Source organism: Neodiprion pinetum, chromosome 5, assembly GCF_021155775.2.
Source record: "Neodiprion pinetum isolate iyNeoPine1 chromosome 5, iyNeoPine1.2, whole genome shotgun sequence".
Taxonomy (NCBI): domain Eukaryota; kingdom Metazoa; phylum Arthropoda; class Insecta; order Hymenoptera; family Diprionidae; genus Neodiprion; species Neodiprion pinetum.
Genome location: NC_060236.1, coordinates 32,134,120 through 32,157,590, shown reverse-complemented (window position 1 = coordinate 32,157,590; position 23,471 = coordinate 32,134,120). Strand labels below are relative to the sequence as shown.

Genomic DNA, 23,471 nt, shown 5'->3' with positions numbered 1-23,471 from the left:
CATATCATGCAAATTGCAAAACAAATAGCCGAAGGGTTGCTGAACTTGCGCAGCTTTTTCTCCCGGTCTTCGATTCCGTCCATGATTTGTTGAATCGTAAAATCTAACTTGTTTCATTTTAAGTAGACCTTGAGAGAACCGTGAGTTTCGCATCTAGTTACGTTCGCATATTCTATGTTCTTCTGTGTACGTTGTACGATTGGGCGACTGGCCTCGTGCCATTGATCTCTACGTACACGTGCATTGACTAATAAGAAAGACACAAAAACCACTTTATAAAACTCTTTCCTTCGATAATACCGAACCTCGACATCATTTTCTATCCACGATCTTCGTAATCTGTAAGTCTGCATGGGAACATATTTGAGCTGTTATAAGATTGACTGACTCTCAAGTCTTATATATTTACAGTTGCAGGATCTGTTGCCAAAAGACGAGTTTATGCACAAATAATAATAATTGATAATGCGCTTCGTCAAATTCTAACCTTTGTTCGTTTAACTTCACAGACTCGATTCAATTAACATTCAGGTATAAGTCGCGTAATTAATCGTCGATTGAAACGCAGGTGTTATACTGTTTCAAGATTTTGCCAATAAAGAAAACCGAAAATGAAAAAAAATAAAACAACAGCAGAAAAACGCCGAACCAAGTTTTCAGACAGAAAACTTTTCGATATGCCGTTGCAATTAATCAAACCACCGCCGGCGATTGTGTTCGAAAATGATCGTCGCTTGAGAATTTTCTCTTGTTCTCTTGCGTTTTCCGAACTTCATACAAAGTTCTACTTGGGAAAAGTTCGAAAACTTCGACCGCGGATAGTTTTCACGATCGGTGTTTTTTTTTTTTTTTTTTTCTTCTACCCGTTTATTTTTTCGCCCTTTTCAAATTTTCCTCAAAACGAAAAGACATTGAATCTAGGAATAAAAAAAAAAAAAAAACAAATACAAAAACACGTCAGTCGAGTCACGAATAGAATCGATCGATAACAATTCGCAAATTATTGAATTATATATCGTTCACTTGGTACTTTCAATAGTTTTTATTGGTGATTAAATATAGTCGATTACACATCCAAGGTAAACAAAACTGGCACCTGGCGTGTTTTTTCTCGTTGGCCATACACTATAAAACAAAGGAGTGAGACACCTAAGGTCTAACTTATCCGAGCTAACTATCTCTAGGAACAACTGTTGACAGAAAACTGTTTTATCGGCACAGATTACATCTAACAATAAAATCGCATTACGACGTTCGAATATTTTATAGCTACGGATCGTTAGGTTTAAACTCGTTGATTATACGTATGTGCCGCTGTAACCGGCAGCATTGCAGGATCGGTTCGCTTAAATATTTCCTTTCCACTGCACATGTATGCAACGTTACTTGCGCTGCGCTGATGCAGCCACGCTGTAGAATGTCGGGTATATCCACCTACAGCACGCTGCATATGCGCGGTATGCATGCATGTACCATGTCCACCTGATCGTTAAGTACATGTTGAAATATATGATTTACCAGGGAACGGCATTGTGGGTTTATTACATACCTTACCGTCACTTGGCTGAAGGCGAATTTAGCCTGCACAATACTATTGATTATTGTATTATACTTGCGCATTGAGAGAAATTTCTGTAATAAGTAATTAATTCTGACTATTAATATGCAGTTCTCAAGAATTGTCATTTTTTTCACCGTAATCAACGAAACATACAATTTTCGAGAAAAGAAAAAGTTTCGTAACCCATGTATGAAGGAAACAAATTTTTTTTTTGGAACGAAGTTCCTTATCGCTCGTTCACCGTAGGGGCTAGGCGGAAAAAAACGACACCAAAAAACCGACACTTTTTGGCTATAGTGCTCGTTTGCTATAGTGCGCGCGATCTCCCTCTCTCTCTCTCTCTCTATTCCAGCGTGTGCGCGCGCTCTCTCTCTCTGTCTCAGCGCTTGGGGTGGGAGACGGCAGCAGCGGTCTCTCTCACTCACAGCGCACGACTATACTTCGCCCCTCTTTCTCTCTCCTACAGCGTACAACTATACTTTGGGCCGCAGCGCGCTCTCTCACAGCGTACGTCTATACTTTGCCTCTCTTTCTTTTTATATCTTTCAAAAACACATTCGTACGATTTTATTACCATTCCTTCATATATTTGATTTTTCATTTAATTATTCTTCAATTAAACGTTCTTAATTTATTCAATGAGCAGTAATATAGCGTAAGGAACTTCGTTCGTACCGGCTGTCCCATGACAGCTCTCATGTTTTTTTTTTTTTACGATTTTAACGATGTTTAAACAGGTTGTATTGCAATGGTTTCTTTGAAATATTAAACATAATCAAAATATAGATTACTCGATACAGCTTCATTACAATGCATGTTTAAAAATACATAGTTTTTTGTACAATTGTTTTTAACATTTAAGTTACGGTCAATGTCACGTTTTAGAATTTATCAAAATCTGTTGGATATACTTTCGAAACCTGGAAGTGCAACTTTTGTACTATAAATGTTGCTGGTGTTCTTTTTTTTTTGCGTCACACAAACTTCTGTCAAATCTTCTGATTCACTTTAAAAATCACATTTTGCGAAATTCAGTAATTTGGGTTTCTTTTCAAAAGATCTCGAAATTTTGCGACATTTTGTTTAATAATTTCCAAGTGCCACTTGAAAAGTATTGAATTTTTGTCATGACAAAAATCCGTTTTCCATCTTCCATTACTTAAAATTCACTAAAAAATCTAGAATCCGATACTGTTCTTCATAGTTTTAAAGAAAATTTCCGAGGAAAAAGCGTTTCGCTATAAAAAATTTAAAAAAAACTTACACAAGATGAAACGAAGGGCCAATTCAAGATTAAAAATGACTGCAGAATAGTAATCGTATATCAACGCAACACTAAGAAGCGTGTAGCATATGACACACTGTTAACCTACAGCGGTACATATATGGGACATTCCATGTCAACTCAACCCGGTTATGGTCCTTAGGCTCTCTGATTTGCCTCGCGATTTTTTACATGAACGTTTTGACTCTCGTAGACACTTGGTTTTTTTATACAATTTTTTTTGGAACGAATTGAATTTTCTACAATTTTAAAAACTAAATGTATAGATCGACATAATCAAAAAAAATCTGAAATAGTTGTTAAAAATTATCTTTTAGCTATCAAAACTTTGGAACTTTCAACCGGAGTTGGCCGGCATCTCCTTCTTACTTTATTAAAGCGTTTTTTAGAACAATTTCAGATAATTAAATCGCGTCGATCAATAATATGATGTTTTTTAATAATTGTTGACAATTCAAATGGATTCGAACAATTTCGTTAAAAAAACTGTATGCCTTTGAGAGTCAAAACAATGATTACATAAAAAAAAAAAATCACAAGTCAAAAGAGATAAATGCCAAGGATCAGACACACGTCGAGTTGGCATGGAATGGCTCATATAGAGGTATATAATTCATTGTCAAGTAGGAGGAATAGTGCAGAGGGAAAGAGATAAAAAGAAAATAGGAAAAAGTAATGGAAAACGGTTAAAAAAGTAGAACGTTCAGGAACGAAAAATAGTATATTGTGTAACAAGGAGACAAACTCTGTACTTTTGGGCGGAGCGTAAGTTTGCAATATGAGTCGCAAGTGAGCCGAAGACGAATATTGAAAATACGCGATGCGAAAAGCCGTTGTCACCTTGCTGCACGCGATTCTTTATAAAACAAGAGTACGTTATACGCGTTTTTTCATTAAGCACGAAATTGAGGTTAGGTTCGCGTAATGTCAGATTTATTCGCGGCAGCGCATGCGCGGAGTACAGAAAAGGAGTTAAAAGGGGTTTTCTTCCTTACTCCGCGCATGCGCGTTCGAAAATTCACTCTACCGTCATAGAAACGGATACTTTGTGCACGGAAAAAACGCGTAAAATAGGCTCGCGTTACGTAAATTGTACTTGAAAAGGCGCGAAAAAGACGACGCGTTGAACTTGTAACAGGGACAGAGATGTGAGTGGTAAACGTGGTCGGTAAATTTACCATATTTTCAGCGTAACAAACTGATAACGATCGACTGCAAGTAAAATTATCCAAGAATCATATTTTCAGGCACATCCTTTTGTAAAGAAAATATAATAAATTTATCGATACTGTTAGAACATTTTCTACCTAATGAAACGAAAATTATAACAACGGAAGTAGAAAAAAAAAAAAAAGGCGACGAGCTGAGGTTACCCTATATTTCTACCGTAAAACGTTGAAAGAAAAAAAAAGAAAAAAAAAAAAAAAATTGTGACCGGAATTTCACGGCAAAAGATTGTATGAAAAAAAATGACGTCGTTTTGCGGTAATTTTTTTTTTTTTTTTTTTTTCATTCTTCCTCTTTTATTTTGGTAATTTAACCGAGAATCTTAATACCGGTATTTTTACATCTCTAAACAGGGATGCTGGGGATGCCCAGCAACGCTCGTTACGCTTAGGGTACAAAAGTATCTTCGACGCAGGCGCCATTTTGAGCGCGTCGCGACGCCCGCGATTCGGACCGAGGAAGAGTCACGCCGATTATTCGTCAGTCGGGCGACGCCGGTCGTCGCGGAATTAGCGTCACTCGGAATTATCATCCCTCGATTTGAGATTCATACCAATTTCAACGCGATTTCGCTCCGTATATACGCCGCAATAATAATTGAACGACAGTCGAGTAGCGTCGGTTTAGTGCCATTTTCGTATATTATTTTTCAATATCTAGCTGCAGAAATGTGATTTCGCGCGAATTGCGCCGAACATCTGAAACAGCTTTGATCACTCGTCGCTATCGAAAATTTAATCACACGGTTCTTGTACCTCGAACGAATAATTTCATTAGTGCGAACGCTATTTTTTAATCATATTTCTTTAACGCCTAGCTTTTTTTTCAAACCGCAGTGAAGTTTCGAACAGTGGGTTCTAGCATACTTCTACAGGACTTTGTAGAAATCAACGTAAATATGTTTACATCTCCAAGTTCGTCGAGATAGTGATTTGAAGTATTGAAGGTATGTTTATCATTACATTATATCCATATACATTGTTCTTGTTGTCTACTGTGTAATTATTTTCTGGATTATCAGCCTCGGTTCTTCGTTCCAATTTAAGTGTCTTATTACTGTTATTATTATTGTACAATTATCGAAATATCCCACCCCTTCGTTTCATCTTTTAAAATATGCGAAACTTGTCGAATTTTCATTACCGATATTGAAACCTTGAGAATAACCAAATCGTGTTGAATATTTCAGTTTAGAAAGAGGATAGAGCTGGATCACGCAGAAAAGGATTTTAACTTGTTGCGCTCTTTTTTCCGCTAGCATTTATCACGCTGTTAAAAATGTTCGTAAATTTCTCACGTATATACTACACAAAAGTCTGGCAAAAGCGAAAATTTCGTGTTTGAAAGTGAGTTACTCAGTATTCACATTAGATTTGCAATTAATTTTCTTAGTATTGCAGCTATTTGCGTTTGAAAAAAAAAATGATATAAAACATACGGAACAAACGAAGCCCGTTCATTTTGCACTTTTAACGATTTTTGGTTCGCTAGAATTTTTAGAAAAGGAGAGAAAAAAATGAAATAAAACTTTTAGTGTCCAATGAAAATCCGTGCTTCATTGATTCGCCGAAAAAGGTGAATTTTTCTTTAGTTTTTTTTTGGCATACACGTTATATTTTTCAAGAAAACGGTTCGACTGTAGTTTTACTCGCTTCCCTGACCAATTATACCAACTTCCCTTTTCAGAATCTACTACGATTCTTCACGTAGGCGAAACAGTTGAAACAAATTCCACAGTTTATTTTTTTTTGCGATTTCAGGATTGTTCGAAATTCAACTATTTCCAACTTATTCTACAGTAGCGAGTTGAAAACTAGTTATTTTTTCAATATTCCCGTTGTTATTAACTGATTCGATCTCGTCGCAAAATCATACATTTCACAGGTCGTAAAACCGTTGTCATTATCGTTGTTGTTGGTTTCTTTTCTTTTTTTTTTGTGGCTTCACGAGAGTAAAAGAAACATTAATTCCACGTCAATTCTACCGGAAAAAGAGAAAAAAAAAAAAATTTAACCCCTTTTTTTATCACCGCATTCGACCCAATTTTTATGCCCGTGACCTTGCGCAGCAACCGGAAACGCTCAAAACGAGATACTCGGTGTTGATGTGAAAAGCGGCTTATTGTTAGGTGGGTACGAGCGAATTGGAAGCATCCGTCTGTGTACGGCAACGAGGCCTGAGTGGCTTAGGGTATAATATGTATAGTCGAAGAGCCATTGTACAGGAACCCATATAAATTGGAAAACGGTGTAAGCTTCTTATACTTCTCGAGGAATTAAGCTCCGCGCAATTATTACAGCGATATTCCATTCTCACTTTATTTACAAATAATTTTCAACCCACAATATTTCACAGAATCTTACATCAGGCGACATATTCAATCCTTTGAGTGTCAGAGTCGGAGTATTAAGCATTCTTACCACCTAATTTGTTACATCAATTTTTCGTATACAATTTAGAGAACTTTGAAAAAACATTTCGTCGTGGCTTTCAATGGCCAAAACCCAAAAATCGTCAAAATTGAAGGAATTATTCATATCCGAGATCGGATTTGAAGCATTCAATATGGCGGATCCAATATGGCGGACGATAATTTCAAACTCGATCGAATCCGGTGAAAAAATTCTGTCCAGTGGTTTTTGGGGTCGCTAATTAGGAATCTGAAATCAGATTTCGAAAATCCAGTATGGCCCGTATTTGACCGTATTCGATCGAATTTGAAATTATCGTCCGCCATATTGGATCCGCCATATTGAATTTTTTAAATAACGTGCGAGGGATAATATTTTCATCCTATTATATCGTACGCGGTATTCAATTTTCCGAAATTATATTGCGGGTAAAAAATTGAACCAAAAAAAAACCATCGATCATGTGTAAAAAAGTTTCATAAAACGGACGATTATTTTCCTTACCGTAGGAAAAAATTATCTCAACAATCACGATTTTCGAAACTGCGGGATTTTTTTCCGAAAGTTTCACGCCTTCTGAACAAACTGCACAAGCCCGAATCTTTCGCCTGATATAATTAGTTCGGTAACTTTTGCCGATACGTCTTCATCTAACACGGATATATCAGACGTGCAGCTGTATAGAATTATTTCGAAGGGTGCGATAATTCACTCGTCTAAGACAAGCCTGCATCTCCTCAAAACTCTCCGCATAATTTGACGTTAAGGTATGAAGCATGGTCTTGAGTATAAAATTTATAACCGGATTAAGCTTTACAAATATTAATTCATATCCTTAAACGAAAAATTTATTATTTTCACGCGAGGCGCAATTTAACTTGAGACATCGAAACATTCGAAGAATCCTTCGCTTAAATGACAATTCTGAAAAATATATCTTACATGTGAAAGAAAAAAAAAGGTTGAAAATTTTGCTCCCATCAACGTCGTTAAATCCTCGCTTCGGTAGCCTCCGAAAAAAAAGAAGCTCAATTTATTTTCTTGAATCCTGTACGGAAAAACCGGCGATCAACTTAAGGAAAGTGACTCGTTTTCAGCACAAGTTAGGTTACAGTAATTCTCACCGTTAAACTAATCGCGGCGTTTAGGAATCTGAATGATTTGCATGGATATTCGAAAGACGTGGCTGCTCGGCTACCGAAGCTAATGGAGTCTAACAGCTCGTTCCTAAAAGCTTCTCGGATAGTGGCTTAAGTTTGCCCTGATCACTAAGTAATCAGGGTAATATATATGTGTATAATACTGTGTGCTATGATACCGGCGTGTATATATATATATATATGTGAGAGATTCCACCCCAAACCGACCTGCGTACTTTCCTCACCATCGGCAATTTTTTTATTTTCAATCATGGCGTAGAGTGTGCAAAAAAAGAAAAAAACAGCTATCGCCGGATTTCACATTTTTTGGACCACGACTTCGATTGCCGCTGCTTTCAAAAATGCGAATATTCAATTTTCGAATGAATAGCACCGTTCGATTGGCATGAAATTTTTATCATAAATTCTTTGTTGAGAAATGAAAGTGAACGAGCTGCTTTTGATTCACAAGCTGCAAGCAAAACGAGTAATCAAAAAGTGAGAAAAATCAAATTAAGTATGCGTTCAAAAATACAAGTTCATAGTTTATTCGTTTTGTTCAATTTTCAGTTACTTGTTTCGCCTTTAGCTTCCGAATCAAAAGTGTGCAAGGTTAAAAAAAACCAAATTGAACATAAATTTATATTTTTCAAATTTATATTTGATTCAATTCTTCTAACTTCTCAATTACTTTATTCGCCTGCAGCTTCTGAGCCAAAAGTTTCTTCACTTTCATCCTGGCGTCAGAATTTTCGTTTTTTAACAAAGTATTCATGGAAAAAATTTCAAGTCAATCGATTCAGACTGTTCACGAAAAACTGTGGATTTTTGGAGCAGTAAAATCAAACCCGCGATCCAAAAAATTGAAAACTTTGTGACGATTGTTTCCTTTTTTTTTTGTACACACTACACTTCAAAATCAAAAAAAATTTCCGACGCTTAGAGTCATGCTTAGGTTAATTTGTAATGGAATGCCTCATATATATACAATTGAACGAAGGGCAGCATACAATATTTACCAGTAAAAATTTCGTCTACCGTTCACGTCAAGTAATATGTGTAATGAATCGAATGGAATACTGCAATTAAATAAATTTATTTTGTATACCGCAGCTTGCATTGAAATATTTGCAAATTATTGAACATCAAGATTGCTTTGACGAGTACCTGCTCAAATATGTTGCAATTTCGCCAATTATAGCCAGACAATATTAGAGGTAGGCAGTTGATACAATTATTGAATAAATCCGAATTTCGTTGGTGTTTTTCTTTTTCCATTTATTTGTACAAATTAAGTACGATGTATTGAGTTCAAAAACACAGTCGAAACAATTATTCCCTCTAAATGAATGCATCCTATTATGTACTTGGGAATATTTTATCCATCGTTGATCCCATCGAATTAACGAATATCGAATTTATGTATAATATTCCTCATTTTATGAGCCTTGTTTTATAAAATTAACGATTCTACCGTGTTTATAGTAATTATTTCCGCATCCAGATCAAGAGACACCAATTTAATATTGAAATCTGTACGCAACACGTGAGGCTTAAATTTCTATCCGATTCTCCATGAAAATTTTTAATCCATCAATATTCGTTTTCCAATTATACTGATTAGGGTGGTTCTGAAAAAGGTGATTTTTGAATTTCGACCGGGTCATCCCATAAATCGGGTCGAAATATTTAAAAAATAATTTGCTCGTATATTTTGTTCAGATTTTCATCTCAACTCTAACCCGTGCCCGCAAGAGGGTGGATTTCCCTATTTAACCCTTTTAGAGGCACATTGAATCTACAGAAAGGATTTCAATAACATTTTATAGAAGGGAGTTTCTTGGGTCGTTGATTACGAATCTGAACTCGAAATTACAAAATTAAAAATGGCGGATTCAATATGGTGGACCAACAATCCAAAAGTCATTAAATCCACGATTTCGAATTTTGGAATTTTAAGTTCAGATTTGTAATCAGCAGCCTCGAAAACTTCCGAGCACCAAGTTTCATCGAAATCGAATAACATTTTTAATTTCGGTCCGCCATACTCGACCCGACATTTTGAATTTTCAAATTTCAAGTTCGGATTCGTAATTATCGACCCAAGAAACTCCCCTATACCAAATTTCATCTAAATCCATTCGGTATATTTAATGTGTGCCTAAAAGGGTTAAATGGTAAAGTCCACCCTCTTACAAGCACGGTTTAGAGTTGAGATAAGAGTCTGAAAAAACGAGGGAATTATTTTTGAATTATTTGTAAGCGATTCGGTTCGTGAGATGGTTAGAATTTAAAAATATTTTTTTTAAGGGCCTGCACCCTAATGCCGATGTATTTTTTTATATCCTCATTTATGTTTTGGAATGTGTATTATTTCGAGGGGATTCTTGCTGCCAGAAATAATAAGAACAAATTTCAGTCGTCGGATACGAAACCCGGTTGTTTTAGCGAATGTCGTTAAGCGTTAAAGCCCCTCCGGATATCGTAAAGCGAAAACCGCGCTCGCTTCGTGTCTGACCATATCTTGGCTGTTTCTACTTCCGATCTCCCGCGCTTTTTTAAATCCAACGGCCAGAACGTTAATCGCTTCTAGAATATATCGTGTGATGAATTGATCAATTCTTGACACGAAATTATCGTTACTCCCATCAACGACTCGCATTATTGTTTACCAAATCAAATCTATTTTACTTTTTATCAATTTTATTACGAGATTGTAGTCGAATTTTGATTAGATTTCATACATAATGCGCATGTGCTTAAATTGGTTGTAAATTTATTCTATGTAAAATGAGTAGTGTGATATTAGAGCGAGCAGAATTAAAAAAGGCAGTAAGTCCCTGGAATAAAAAACAATTTCAGTAATGGAGAATGAGCTTTTTTTTTTTTTGGTTACATAATCATAATTTTTGTCTGTGGAATTTGGAATTTAAAAAAAGTGCACTAACACAGACTTCGTTTATTCTCCTCTTTAATTTTGATCAGAGATTTCTGAAAGCTTCCAAAGTCGCGATATGAAATCCGAAATTTCGACGTTTTATGTGTGAAAAATACTTGTATAACTGAGTAATTTATACCGTCGATTGACAGACAATGGCGAGAGGATATCGTGACGAGAACGGATATAGCCGCGTACAAATATGTACATCCCTTCCCAAGCTGACATATGTAGCGATACATAGATCAGGTATCGATAAACGTCGGGGTAATTCATAGTCATGGTTACATGACGTGGAGGGATCATGTAGACATGGGTCATTCCACGAGGTATCGATCAAGATCGGAAATTGAGATTTTAGATTTACTCGAGAATTTTTTTACGCGAATCAAGCGCTGGTCGGAAAACAAAAGCTGATTAGAAAAAAAAACAAAAAAAAAAAATATATTCTAACAACCCTTATGTAAGATACGATTTAATATGCTATTTGTGAAGTGTTCTTTTTCTGAAATCTGAAAAATGGTGTCTATAACTTAGTTAAATATATGATACAGTGGAGTTCTCATCTCACGGCAAACAGATGTGTAATTTCGGAAAATGATCAAAGTGCATAAAATTACCATTCAAAATGTAAATGAAGATGAAGAAAAAAAAACATTCCTAGCGATCTGGTTGGGAAAAGCACGGTTAAGCAGTGACGAAGTATCGAATACCTTGTAACTTTATAAAATATTCATCTTTTACATATCATTGATGATTAAATTTCAACATTATGTAACTTTGCTTTTTATTGAAAACTCCACGCTCGACGAGAAGATAAAAATTTTGATTGTAACACGTGACTAGATTCTTTGGAAATTTTTTTTCTTCATATTTTATGAAATTAGTGTTCCCAAAATATTAAATTAATTCATATAAGATGTGTCAGATAAAGGTGGGTGATTTTTTCTTATTCTCACTCTCTCTCTCTCTCTCTCTCTCTCTCTCTTTCTCTCTCTAATCGAGCTTCATTTTTCAACCATTAATTTCACACGAAAAATTCTAGAGCAAATCTAAAATTTCTCCTTTCATATTGATCTACTTTCTACTCGTGGAATGCACCATACGTAGAGATCTGATTCTCAATTTTGGCAAACCACCATTAAGTATAATAGACTCGCCTGATGCACGCGTTGTTTGCTTTCGTGACGGGGTGCAATGACTTACGATTAGTGCATGTACTCCGCGAGGTTTTCTCTCTTTGTCTTTTTGGTCGTTTTTTCAGCATCCTGTGTTTTTTTTTTTTTTCTACTTTTTTTTGGTTTTGTCTTTCCATTTTTTCACTGTCCCTTCTCCTTCTCTTACTCTCTCTCTTTCTTTCTGTCTCCGTCTCTTTATCTGGCTATACCGATCCTTCCACCGCTCGAGCGCTTCTCAACAGCGAAAAGCTTTTAGAAAGCTTGGAATAATACATGCGGAGAGAATGATAAATATACCCGTATTACACGCTCACCTGCCTGATACAGGTTTCAGGTGATACAATCGTCAAACGCGTGGCGTACGTTCCTTCGCTTGTTTACCTGACTTGTAGGACTTGTGTTAAAAATTCGTCGTGCAATACCAACGCGTGTACAGTGGGACATTAAACGAGGGAGGAGAATTGAATGTATTTTTTTCTAAATTCCCGTTTCTCTGGTTTTAGAGGCAAAAAAAAAGGAAGTGATTGTAATTACCCCAAAAGTGAAAGCTTGTGTTTTTTTACTAGATCTCCGCTGTTTTAAATTGAGAAAATCAACTCCAATCATTTTCAGATGGACGTATGTGTACGCATACGTATGGAATGAATTTTTTTTTGTCCGGTGATATTTCGAGAACAAGTTAGCGGATTTGAATGATTTTTTCACCTCAATTGTCGCGGCTTTACCAAACTTAGAACTGATTAGATTTTGGCTTTGATCGGTAAAGTATTTTTTCAGTTATTTAAATAAGAAAATAACAAAAAATCGACTAAAAATGATGAGACCTTGAGACTGGAGGAATGGATTTGAATGAAAATTGGTATCGTGAGGTTTTTTTGGGACGCTAATCAGACATCTAAGGTTAGATTTGCAAAATTTAAATTTGGCGTTTTCAATAAGCTAAAGAAAATATAAAAACATTTAGATTTTGATAAAAATTGGTACTCGTCGGTCTGTTGGGTAACTGATTATGAATCTAAAGTCAGATTGTGAAATCCAAAATGGCCATCCAATATGGTGGAAAAGAATCTAAAAACATCCCGAGTTTGGTAGAAATTGGTAGGTCGAGGTTTTTCGGGTCACTGATATCGAATCTAAGATTAGGCTTCCAAAATTTTTAATATTGGATCCATTATAGTCATTCAAAATAAAAAAAGAATCGTCGTATTTTCATGTAATACAGTATCCGAGAGCTTTAAAATCGTTAATCACAAATCTGAACTTTTTGTTCGAAATTCAAATTGGACACTGTTAGTGTAAGAACGGGAAATTTGAAGCCAGTTTAAAGCCGCTTTTTTCTTCAAGAATTTAGAGGAAATTTGGTAAACAAGTACTCGGTTTCTGAGTTAATTTCAGCCGCTGATCCTTTAAGTTATTATAATTGTTTTTACTTTCTTTTCTTTTGATACTCATTATTTCTCGATCGTAGTTAACAAAAATTATGAGTGAATCCAACTAGTCAACTAACATGTAAGCAGTCATTTCAATACAGTAACAACAGCAATAATAATACTACTTTCTATGAAGCATTCTTGGCACTGAGAACCGCAAGAAGATAGATAAGTATGCAAGAGATTTATTGTATGGTGGAAGTAACTCCTTGTCTCTATTTGCCAAGATCGAAATCTTTAAATTAAATACAATCAATATAGATTCAAGCCGTATAGACTTTGATTATTTAGCGTGGAATAATTAAGATTTCAAAAAGTCACTCACTGAAAATTACTAAGGTGGTCCATTTCACCTCATTCAAATATTGACACAAGATTATATGTGTGCATAAGTTGAGTTGCAGCTGAAAATCATTTCTACCGTGATGAATTCTCAAAACTTATTATTATTATTCAAGTAAGTGTTGCCCATTTAAAGGGGAAAAAATTCTCAGTTAACGAAGTACATACAACCAGTAAAATTTCCCATCCCGTCGATGATTGATGCGTTCTATAAAATTGCCGAGCTATATAAGAGGGGGTGAAAAACGAGTTAAAACCGGACTATAATATCCGGAAAAATTGACCAAAAAAGTACGAACCAGAGGCAAAAAAGTGATTGAGTTGTTAAGATAAAAAGAAAAACAACAACAAAAATTCGAAAGAAACAGACATAGAGAATAAAAAAAAAAAACGATACGCAGCGGGGAAATTTCCGGTGTCAAATGTATATACATATAACGGTAATGATGAGAAAGTATTTTCGTATATTCTTTTTCATCGTTCGACCTGTAAATCATAAAACCAAGTCTTAATTTCTCTCTCTCTCTCTTTCTCTCTCTCTTCATCTCTCCGCCATATTTCCTCACTTTCTCATTGCAACGTGAATTTTTCGCTATCTATTTACTATGATTCTTTCGTCTCACCCTACATCTGTTTCGCTGAAGAAGAAAGAAGATCACTGGTTGGTACAAATTGGAAAAAGAGAGAAGGCAGAAAAAAAAAAATAGGGTAGAATTTATACGGTTGGTCAACGGAAGGTTGATATGTCCAAGTCGATCTGCAGGACAAAGCTACAGGGTACAAGACTCGGGTAAATAGAGCTGAGTAGGTACAAGGTATAAGGTGTAAGGTGTAAAGTATAAGAGAACAGGGAGTAGAGGCGTTAAGTTGTAGAAGACTATGACGAAGTGGTTGAGCTGGATTGCTGCAGTTGAGAGGAAAGGAGAACGGGACGAGAAAAAAGACTTGCCTGAAGGGCGTAAGAAGAAAAAGGCTTGAAGAAGACGAGGAGGAGGAAAAAACGGGAATAAAAATTAAAATAGAAGAAAACTAGTGGCGAAAAAAAAAGAATTGTTAAAAGTATAAGACGGCGGGGAAGGGGAGGGGGGGGAAGGTTAGGGGTGGAAAAAATTACCGAGTAAAGTTAGCAAGGTATATATATGTATATATATGTATGTATGTGTATATGTATATACATATATATATATAATATACATTGGTATATAGGTACCTGCCTTATATTCTGAGAAGGCCGGCTGAGGGAGGGTGAAGCGCAGCTCACCACCTTAGGGATTCGAATTGAATTAAGAAGACTAATTTAGGCTTAATCCTAAAGTTAATTTAAAATGGCGTCTTGAGTCCGGTAATCCCTTCCGTGGATAAAATTCTCCGATATTTTCGTACCTTCCGCAAGTTGTGGATATACAGGGTGTTTCCAAGTAAACGTCGTTGTATGTTGGATTGCCTGCCACTGAGGGGAACGCATATTGGTACGAGTTACCTGTGGGTAGGAGGCTTAAAGTCATCGCGAGCGAGCTGGAACTCCGCGTCCGTGTTGCCAAACTGCGTGGATTTTGCAAAGCAGTTGTTTCGTTGCTTATAACCTTAAAGTGATTGTATGACTTCACTTGACCAAAGTGATTATGACTCGGGAGTTCTGTTTTACCGATATTTTATCCCCTTAGTGGTAGGCAACCCAACGTGTTGCGACGTTTAGTTGGAAATACGCTCCGTACGGAATGGAATCGAGATGAACGGAAAATAATGATGTTGATGATAATAATATTGATGATGAACCGTGGTTGGATAGAATCAACTCTGAGCGTAAATTAACTCCTTTGCTTTCTTACAATAAATAGGAGGACTGAATATAAAAATATCATCATGGTATGAGGTGATTTGCATAATTTCGGTTTATAAATTTTTGATATACAGCAGTTGATAATAGTCACTATGAAACGAATTACTCCTATCGATATGTGAAATTTTTCGATGAAAAATGAATTGTTTGTCAAACATATTTGAAATTTTATACTGTGGAAAATTCGTGCGAATTTTCGGCGGTTCGTTAACAGCTCTGTGACAAGAATACTGTTTCGCGTATTACAATGGAGAATTTAAGACAGCAGTTGAAGATAATTGAATAGCATTAATGGTTCGATAATTATTCATTTAAAAAATAAAACCTTATTTCATTTCTGATACAATAGCGTGATCGTCGCCTCTCTCTCTCTCATTTTCACTTTCTCGCTTTCGCTGAGGTTAGCCGGCTGCCTAATTAACAAGTGATTTCAATTGGCGTAATGTTAATTACGTCATCGAGGGCTCAGGCGCATATATATGTATATGGATATACATGTATACATACGCCTAACCTATACGAGAATTTTATCAGCTGGAAAGTACCCGTAGGCAGTCTCTTTTAACGTGTTCCGACGGGTTTGCAAGTGTGCACGTGGGTGTGTGTGCGAGTGTGTGGGTAGAGAGACGGGCGGATGGCTACACGCCGGACATGTTGCGTCCGACGTTAGGAGTGACGCTGACACGTTTGCCCTGACCGGACCAAAGTGAACCTTCGTTCCCGCGGCGAACCGGAACGTGGATTTCCGCAGCGATGGACTAGAACCAGACAATGTTTAAGACTTCGACGAGTGAGACCTCATGGAGCGTAACGTGATACTGCAGAGATACGGGATATTAGAGTGGCGCCACCTTGCGGCGGAAAGTGCGAACCTCCTAACCGCCCGTATTTAGTTATAAAAGTCTCTTTTCCCCACATATTTTACTACCTATCAACTTAACGCGGCGAAATAAAAGCTCGATAGCTTGCGCGAGCTCTTATGACTCTTAATTACCGCGCAACTCACCATCAACGATCAGCTGATCGGTACTTCTGTCACCATGTTGTTTCATCGTTGCTCATTTGTCAGATGCCGATAAAGAAGGACATAAGTTTTTAATGTCTTCAAGACAATCGTCGTTGAATCATATCGTCAACTCTGTTTCGATCGTTTCAGATTATTCGTATTGCTACTTTTTATCTAACAGTTCAGGCTCGATTTAATCGATTATTCTACGTCATTTATTCCGGGAGTTTTTTTACTGGCAGTTGCTTTTTTTTTTCTTCTTCTTGTTCCTGTTTCTTTCGGACGTTTTATTACGGGTCCAAGGCTGGAGCTTTTGTTCGTTGAGAGGGTCGGGTCCGTTCGTTTCCGTCGCTATTCGGGGGCGAATAACCTGATTAGGGCGAGCGAGCCAATCAGTAATTAATCTATTAGGGGTAGTGATGCGATGCAAGCAAAATATAGGGGTCGGTAGACGTGAAAACACCATTATACGTGATCTGTTCAATCTTTGCTTAAAAAAAAAAAAACTAAAACCAGAGCACATACTGCGTACGTATAGCTGTAGGCGAATATGCGTTAAAACATAATACTGACAACGAAACGCGATGGCAAGAATATAGGAAGTTAAGAAAAATTCTCTCCATCACTGTCAGAGATAATGTATTTTTTTTTCTTTTTTTTTTTGTTTCTGGTCAGAGCAATATCTTCATACATGCGTACGTGTAACATATTTGTAAACGTTTACTTTTATACGATACACGAAAATAAAATATCATACTCGTGGTATAAACTTGGCTGTATTTTTCTCGTCAGTTATTTTCTACCGACTTTTTACGAAATCGTTGATTTGTGAAATTTTTTGAAAACGAATGATGATTAAAGAAAAAAAAAATTGGGCAGAAGGTGTAAGCAGCTCGGTTGGATCTTTGCAGCGGATATTGAAATTTTTATTTTTGTGTTTCCGAGTGAGCGTGGTAATAATAATTACTTCCTACGTTGCGGAAAAGTTAATTAAATCGATTACATCATTTGCAGGGGAAAAAAAGGCGAGCTGTTGTAAGTTTTACTCTTTTTCTTCTCCTTCCCCTGCTTTCTTCTATTGAGAACTCAATTTACTCAATTCCCGAATACGTTGCAGATTGTGCGTTCGGGAAAATGAGAGGGGAGAGAAGAAAAGGGGGGGGCTAGTGGGTAAAAGTCATGGAAAATATCCTATCCAGTTTGCCGGTGAACGCGATATCGTGACGCGACTCGACGCGTTGAACTTGAAGACAGATTTCCTTCGGGACCAGTTTGTGGATAAACTTTTTAGCCTCTCTGAGGATAGCTTCATTAGCTCTCTCCCTTTCTCTCTTCTTCTCCGCGCACTCTTACGGTGACACAAATAAAACTGTTCTGTGAATAGAAAAAGTTTTCGCAGCTGTTGAAACTCAGAGGCCAGAAAAAAAATAAAAATAGGCGTACGAAAGAAGAAATAGAAAGAAAAGCTAAAAGAATTCGATTCCAGAACTGGTCTAAATCACTCGGGATTCTGACTCTTCATTAGGCTGTTCGAGTTACGTACTTCATTGAGCTTTGAAACCTTTATCAATCATAGAAGTCTCTCTACATCCATTTAAGAATAATTACAAGCTGCGAGCTTTTTCGTCTTACATCGGTAAGTTTCTAAACTTTGGCGAGAAGTTTAGTTTCAGCACGACTATATCGTCAAAAAAGGACGGGAAAATTTATGGAATTTTTAGGGAATCAAAAAGAAAGAAAGTCGGAAAAAGAAAAAATAAAACGACGGAACAGTGGTAAGAATATAGCGAACAATAACTCAGAAACGTCAGTGGGTTTCAGATTCTTCAAGGTTCTTCGTTTCTGTTCAGCTTCACTTTGGAGTCGAAGAAGAAACTTTTTCTCTCTCCAAATGATCGATTCATCGATATACATACAATAGAACGATCTTCGAAACCTGACAGGATTACCCTACTGAAAATGTTCACGCATTGCGTTAAATTTTTACATGTTTGTAAGAATTGGGCGTGTAATTTATTAGACGATTTATCCTGTAAATTTGATAAAATATAAAAGAAATCACTATGATTTGTGCGTTTCCTATTTATTACGTGATTTCTTATATATTTGATCGAATTTACAAATTAATTTTTGTAACGAATTACACGGTGAATTATTTCAAAACATTATACGATTTGACGGACGAACATTTTCAGTAGGGTAGTTACTTTTCAATTAACTTCTCTAGCAGCTTTATACTAAAGGCATTTTACTTTTACTTCTATTTTATGACGTCTTTTTATGAACAATCATTTTCAAAAATCACGCATGTACAGTGGATTTGATTTTTATTCTATTCTTCTGCAACTTGATAGTGTTAATTGAAAATAGAGAATTTCAAAAAATAAATAAATAAATAAATAAATAAAACACGCAACAGAAAAAATGAAAAATGTGTTACCAATAACTCAGCTTCTCGCAACATGATGTTATATTTCTTGCGATAAGTAAGAGCTCCGAGCTCCAGGCAATTAATTACCAGACTTCATCTCTGCAGCTCAAACTCTTCTATTTCTCACAATACATAATTCCTTGCTTGAACCCCGGTATCGCGATACTGTATTTACAGTTAATTACCAACAGGGTATTAAATTAACTTGGGAGGGAAAAATTTCCGGGTTAAGAAACATGGTACGGGGACCGTGCGAGAAGTTTCTTTCCTAGTTTTTCACCGACAACCCTTCGAACCCTCGTCAATGTTGGACTCACAGTGTCTGGGATTTTTATACTTCCTCTTTCTCTTCCAGATTAATTAATTCATTAGAAATTTTTCCATCACACGTCGATTCGTTAAAGTTTATCGCAAACTGTCATCGTGATATATTTTGGATATAGAATTCGAAATGATTTATGCCTGTAATTATTAATATCAAGTTACTTTGTCTGTGCGACTTTTTCGGGCTTATATATCCTCCGCCAATCCTCTAGTGGGAACGACTTTCGAGGATCCGCCACCTGGCGGAGAATCCCAAAGTGAGGAACGCGAGCCGCCCTCAATCATTCGTACGCTGTTGAAAATTAGTCCCGTCTCTTTTCTCTCGCCTCCTTGACGAGATAGCTTTAATTCACACCTTCTATCACACTCCAAAGATAGTACAGAAGCTTCTATTTAAATTTCATAAAAATCGTTCAAGCAGTTCTTCTCATCATCGATAGCAAACAAACGCTCTCTTTTCATGCTACGCGGTGCATATTACGGAGTTAAGCGTGTGAATAATTTAACCCTAATTTTTGGATTATTTCAGGCACAAAGACATTCTTGGGTTAACCCAGCCGAGAAGAGCAAAGACCGGCGGGTGCGAATCGCTTAATTAATAAATGACAACCGTTCAAGTTGTTCACTTTGATCTGTGCGCCTCTAGCGTCGCCGTTAATTATATACAGGATGAATTAGTGCTTCGTACGCGAAATACCTACAAACACCGGGGGAATCCAACCGCCGGAAACCTGCCACCGCATATATATATATGACTGTGAGATCACCAGAATCTCGGTGATATTGTTGCGCACGATTTACTCCGGGCTCAATTATTCCTCAATCAAGGTGTTCGGTGCACGAAGCGTTCCGTGCGAAATTAACCGATCTTCTAACCCTCGCTATTTTTGATGTAGTTGAAGCTTCTAATTGAGGTTATAGTAGTATCTTTGAAATAATTTTTTTCATCGAATCGCTTTAGAGTAACAAGAATTTGAACCTTCTTAAAATACCTGCACCGTTTTTAAAATCTACGCTAAAAGGTCTCAGAAATTTGATATTCCGTTACGATTATTGTGACATTGGTTCCGTGATGTAAAAATTTATTCTCTGTAAAATTTTATGTAAAATTTCTAATAGGGTCGAAAAATTTGCGTTTTTTGTTCAGAATAATTTGCAATATTATACCTTCTGATTTGACTGTTTTTTTTTAACACTTTGCTCTCTTTCATCGGTCAGAATCTCATAGATATTTTATTATAGATATTTGAAAAAATGAACAAACTTTAACCACATTTGAATACTTTTGACTCAAAAGCGATTAAATAAAGAATGAATAAGCCAGCCACGAGTGCCTAAAAAAGTGTCAATGAAATTAAAAGTGTCAAGGGTAAAAGTTGGTCAATAATTTATAGCAGAAGATTCAACCTCTCCCCAATCTCAAACCCCAACTTTAATTGACTTTGCGTAACTTCCCGCCCTCGTTTCGATGAGCTTTCCCGAGTTGTTTGAAAGATCAAAAATTGACGATTGCCTATTTTTATTCTCCCGCGATTGTTTTTCATCTAGGAAGAAAAAGAAATAGCAATATTAATCGAAAGCAGGAGGGCACTAAATGCCTTTCGAAAAAAATAGTAGGTATGTTCACGCCCTATAAAGTTGATTCTACACCGTGAAGCCACGAATGATCGCGTAAATACCGTCACGGGAGTCTGGAAGCAGTATGGATCACCAGAGAGACGATCGAATCTCCCGATTCCTTTGCATTGAACCGTAAATTAACTTAAGGAGAAAGTTTCGAAGTCAGCTCCCCAGCGACGTTGCAAAGGCAGACTTTGTGTATAAGGTCTCTATTCAACCGTTGAGGACGGATTGTCTGCCGATCAGTTCACGGCCAGGTAAAATTAGGCGTATGGGAAACTACAGCACGAGGAGAATGAGAATCCAATTTCGGTCGAATTGCGCGCGCATGGATTCCACAATTTTCAAGAGAGGTTAGAACAGCAACGGAAATCTGAAGCACTCATTTTTTCAGTAAATTTTCGTTCAAGAGATTCATGAGTCGAGAATAAATTAACATGCACTTTTTGTCCTTAGTTTTATCAACCGATAGCTGTTGGTCAATGAGTATTCATCTGATTTATTATATAGGGATTGTCACTTTGCAATGCGCCGTCTGGTGGGAAAAAGTCAAACTAATGCTATCTGCAGGCTGACAGCTGAACGTCGACCATGTTTTTTTCTCGTCTTGGTTGGTATAACGGGTATATTATCGATTACGTTTCATTAATTTATGTGACGTGAGTGATTCGAAACCCCAAAAATTACGATTTGTCTACATTAAAATTAAAAACTTATTGTTAAGTTATCTGGTGATAAAATGGCGCCGAGAACCATGGTCCGCATTACGTCATGAGGACGTATTTCAATATTCGTAAGCTGCAATGATTTTCTTGCGAATGGAAAGAAAAGGAACAGAATTTTTTAAAATTCTTCGATTATAAACGAAAGCTTGTACAGATAACGAGGCTGGATTTCAATCGTTTTGAAATTGTGAAAATTATTCGATTTTGTCTCACGATTTTTAGCATGTTGGTGTCGTTGCAAAATTAATCTTTCAAGATTGGGGTGATATTGATTTTTATTATTGACAAAAGTGACGACATTGAATTGACCGATGAGAAAAATTTGCTTGAGTGAAATTGGAAAGAACAAAATTAATTTTTCACGAGAATAATTCCCAAATTGTGGAAAGAAATCTAACGAATCTACAAGATTTTCACCATTTCAAAGCGTCTTGAATCGAAGAATCGATCTCTCAACTCTTGTCTGTGACAATTGTAGTACCATTTTTTTATCTGTAATCTTTGAGGAAATCATTGTAGCTTAAAAATGTGTAAATTCAACTAACTGTGCGAAAATTTCCTAATGAAATTAGCAAAAAGTATCGATTTCCAACTTCATCGATCTTTCTTGTAAATAAATAACGTAAGAATACGTTCGGTGATTCTAAATTAGTAATGAAATGCAAGGAAATAATTGTCACTATGTCATCAAACAGATGAGTGTTTGCCCCGAAGACGAGGCTGAAAAGACGATATCATTACCGTTACTGTTTATCAAATTGAAAAGTCGCCTCTTGAGTTTAGTTGCATGTTTCATTCGATCCGAGGATCTCTGAACCCCCTCATTCTCTGGAGCACAAGTAGTCATGGAGTACGAGCTGAAGCCAACTCACGTGTTGGTAAAACTTTCCTAATTAACTAGGATGTCGTTGATTAATATTCTCCGCTGCGAATGCGCCTCCATGTTTTCCTTTGTTCATCCTTGTTTCACGGTGGCGTACGTGCATTCTGCATCATGAGATTCACGAGCCAAAGCTGGCAGGATATGGCGGCATTGTTGTAACGCACGATGTTACAACTGCACTGCATAAACTAATAATTTTCAACTGTAATTGGGGCTCAAGGTCGAGCGATTTTGCACGAACCAACGTAGCGGAAAAATTCTCGAATAGAATACTATAAACGGACTTTTGATCCACCACCCTTCTTTCCCAGCCAGCTCTGAATTATTCGAAACATCCGGATCACGCGAGTGGAAGAAGTGAAGAAATAAAAAAAAGAAAAGAAGAAAATCATTCCTTTGAAGCTCTAATACGGCTGTTCGAGAGTTCTTTCTTGGAAAATCTAGAAGCTTTTACCTTCGCTACGTAAAGTGATTTTGAAAGTTTTCAAGGTGAGGATTTTGAGGATGCTTAGAACGTACAGCGTTCTCGGAAAAGTTTCGACACCAATGGAAGGGTGAAATAGAAATCGCAAATGGCAGCTTGAAGAAAATTTCTAGCCGTTCAATTGATACTGAAAAAGTGTTCAGAACCCGATTTTCATCTCTCTTCCAACTCACAAATGGGATTTGGTATCATACGTATAGATTGGATTATTCCACAATTGTTTCACGACTGAAATTAGCCAAAATTCACTTTTCTTTTATAATATATGATACGTTGCGAGGAATTTTTCTCTAAGATCGTCTTGAACGTAATTTCATCAAAATTACAGCTTACCGTTTTCCTACCTCCTGCGAGTTATTCATAATTCCTGACAGTTTCCAAATGTGTTTTTCCCGTCCTCTTGTAGTTTTTTTTTTTTTTCTTTTTTTTTATTTATTTATTTCTCTTTATTTTTCTTACTCCTTTTCTCTACCGAACTCTAGATAAGCATCCTTGAAGCAGGGCTGAATCTGAGGAGTTTGCTTGACCTCGAGAGTGTTATTTATACTCATGAAAGACGGGGATAAAATGCAAACACAGCTTTGGAACGGTATTATAATATACCTATAACGCGAGTATCCACATAAAAATTCTGCGTATTAGAATAC

At 36.6% G+C, this 23,471-nt stretch overlaps 1 protein-coding gene across 1 annotated transcript in view; it reads left to right on the top strand.

The window, feature by feature from the left end:
- The first annotated feature begins 4,584 nt into the window (after positions 1-4,584).
- The window catches only part of LOC124219151 (uncharacterized), a 203,866-nt gene continuing 184,979 nt past the window's right edge, over positions 4,585-23,471 (top strand). The window contains exon 1 of the mRNA XM_046626345.2: positions 4,585-5,019. The gene's annotated coding sequence lies outside the window, so the exon portion shown is untranslated. The remainder of the gene's footprint in view (positions 5,020-23,471) is intronic.